Source organism: Oryzias melastigma, linkage group LG3, assembly GCF_002922805.2.
Source record: "Oryzias melastigma strain HK-1 linkage group LG3, ASM292280v2, whole genome shotgun sequence".
Classification (NCBI taxonomy): domain Eukaryota; kingdom Metazoa; phylum Chordata; class Actinopteri; order Beloniformes; family Adrianichthyidae; genus Oryzias; species Oryzias melastigma.
In genome coordinates this window covers 14525826-14528981 of record NC_050514.1, presented here as the reverse complement: position 1 = coordinate 14528981, position 3156 = coordinate 14525826, and the positions used below count along the sequence as shown (strand labels likewise).

At 39.7% G+C, this 3156-nt stretch overlaps 1 long non-coding RNA gene across 1 annotated transcript in view; it reads left to right on the top strand.

Annotated features, from left to right (window-relative positions):
* Nucleotides 1-898, top strand: part of LOC112161070 — a 3378-nt gene extending 2480 nt beyond the window's left edge. The window contains exon 3 of the long non-coding RNA XR_002921779.2: nt 573-898. This is a non-coding gene — a long non-coding RNA (uncharacterized LOC112161070). The remainder of the gene's footprint in view (nt 1-572) is intronic.
* The last annotated feature ends 2258 nt before the right edge of the window (nt 899-3156 follow it).

Sequence of the window (3156 nt, the reverse complement as noted above, 5' to 3'; positions counted from 1 at the left end):
ACAGTAACTGAGTGGGTTGATTCACAGGAAGTAGTACGGTTCAGTAAAACTCTTTTTTTTTTTTTTTTTCCACAAAAAAACAAAATTGAAGGAAAATTTTCAGAAAATAAAACAGCAACTTCAACTCACCAATTTGCTCAGGGATTTTCAAAATAAAATGAACACAGCTCTTTTTAAATTCTGTAAAATAAAAGCAGATTTTTGCATGTTGTAACGTTCAGTTCTCTTCTAAACACAGCTCAGTATTTTTTGAGACACAACACAATTCATGTCTAAAGGCAAATCTTTTATGTTGCCGGGGCACCACGGTCATTCAGGCAGGCTACTATTTATGTGCCATGTAAGTAATGTCTCCAGTAATTTAATTGGGAGTCAAGTAATTGAAACATAGGAGGGAGGTGGGGGTAGCAGGTAAATGGATTGTATGTGAGTGGTATAAAAATGCAGGATTAGATTGGATTGGATTCTTTAATGCAGCTTTAAGAGCAGGCCTGTCCTCACACACGTGCACACTGACTGCGATAACGTCATGTCTAATTGTCTCCTACACATCTCTCTATCTCCTCCATTAGTTACTGTGAGCAGCTGAGGAGCGTCTACGGCCAAATGAACGTTGCTGCTCCTCAAATCGAATAAGGCTGGAGAACTTAATTATGAAACCAGCTTTGTTCCGCTCAAGACGTCTGCAGGTAGTCTGGAGCCACAAGTACCGTGAAGTCAAACGCTCCAAATCAGGAAACGGACGGATTTTGGAGGATTCACATGCAGGAATCAGCTGCAATCATTGAGAATGATCCATTTCAGGCTCTGGCGGGTTGTCTTCAAAATAAAAGATGAATCCATTTTAGATGTTCTTATGTGTGAAAATAGGTGTGATGGTCTAAAAGTTTTTGTTTGACTGGAGAATGCCTCATTTTTGAGGACTTCAAATGCACCTAAAAAGTGCGAGTTCACCCCTGATGAGTGAATTAATGTAACATGAGTCCACAACAGCACCACTCGAGTGGCTCGCATCGTGACGTTACTTCAGATGACACCGCATCATTCCACATGAGCAGCAAGACTTCCAAGTATCGAGATTTCCTCCATCTCTCTTTTTTCCATGTTAAATCTTATCATGTATTTTAACACTACAAAGAATGAGTCACTGTTTTGCTTGTTTGTCATGGAAATCGGGGTATCAGGGGTGCGAACCACCGTTTTCACTTTACTCAATGTTGCTTTAGATCATTTAAAGTTCAGATTTAGTGTCAAAGTGAGCACATGCTATAACCAGAGTTGATATTCTGGTGCGCATTGCTGTCCATGTTCTGTAACTGTTGACCTGCTTTGCAGTCAATTCCCTTAAGCCCATTTCTTTTCTTAAGACAGGAAGGGTTTTGGTGGAGGAGGAGGAGGAAGGGGTTCATGGGGGGTGTTGGATGTGCTGTCATCCCATACAAAGTCAGTGGAGAGACTAATGTAGTGTCTGTATAAATACTCATAAACGCACAAAGAGTAGCGCACAGAATCCCCAGAGGGCCTGTTCAGCGTCTGAATGAAGATACTGGGGGAAGGAGGTCGGACATGACATGTGTGGACCATTCAGAGTTACACACAAGCCAGAGGGACGCTGGGAGGTGAACAGCAAAAAAAATATATAATACAAAACAGAATGAAGGGGAATTTGATAGATTTTACATCGTCTTTTTTGTTTTCTGAATATAAAACATTGTGTGTGGTTAACACACAGGCTGCAAGTGGAGCCTTCACGAACCAAAATGGAGTCACAGAGACACGACACAAGCGAGAAGAATGTTCGTCGGGTCGCTGTGGCTCTTAACTCATCGTAGCCACGCACGACTCTCCAGCTCCTCCCTGTTCTGTGTGTGTGTGTCCTATAATATCACAATCACTGCCCAGCTGAGTTGGAGCCAGAAGATCCATTAGAGCTGATTGAGGAGCACAAGGGTGCAGGTATAACCCTGAGAGGAGGAGGGGGAGGCACACACACACACTTTGAAGCGCAGACACACAATAGAAAAGGAAGAAAAATGCACTAATATACATAAAATATAACACAAAGATTGCATTTTGTCTAGTTACATTCTGCTTTATCCTCTTTTAAAGTTAAGAACACGTTTTCAAACCAAACCCATCACTGTTTTCTTGGTTATCTTGCTACAATGTTCACAGTTACCACAATCTAAAGGAGAAAAATCAGAGTTTTTCCATATTTCCCAGTGTGATTTTGAAACACTTGTTCAATATGTTAATTTATAAAATGACCTTGTTTGAGTTGAACATGTTTTTTGATGATATCAGTAATTTCCCATCTGTAATAGACAAAGAGATTAGTAACAATAAATGAGTAAAGCAAAATATAAATATGAGTATCCTTCAATTATCTCTTTAAATAAACTGAAATAAAAATAAAACATACATTGATTCATCCATCAACCATCCAGCTCGTTGCATGACACATCCGTGCTCACGATCATGTTAAAAGGACTCACTGTGTGTCTCATGTAGTTTACAGTTTAGGATTTATCCTCTAAGTCAAACAGCCAATGAAAGGTGAGACAACTTTATACGGCGTTGACAGCAATAAAAACTACATTTGGACTGAACTAAACTTTAATGGTAAAGTGACTCCTTTATCTCAATTGATACCAAGATGTTCCCAGGTCAGCAGAGAGATACGATCTCCATTTGTCAGAGCGTCTATGGGCTTTGCCAGAGAGCATCCTCCCATTTGGACGTCCCCTTAAATGGCCTTGACGGAGTTCAGCTCATCACCAGCCGTCCAGAGGTCACAGCCTCTGCTTCAGAAGACGATGTATGCATAGGAAGGAGAAAGTACCCGGAAGAATTCCTTTACTCCTAAATGTTCCTTCAAAGAAATTGGTTATTTTTATACTTATGTGGCTGAAATCAGTCAGAATGACAAAGTAGTTTCAACTGTCATTATTGAGGAGCTTTCATTTTTACCAAAGATCCCTATAAAATTGTTTCATCCTTTGTTTTTAGAGCTTGAAGAGTCAAACTGGTGGCTTTTAGTAGATGATTGAACGCTAAGACGTCCTAAATCAAAGAAAATAATTGTTGATTTCTTAAACTTCAAATGCAAAGAAGTTTAATTAAAACCAGAATTCAACCACTATCATTTTCATGAAT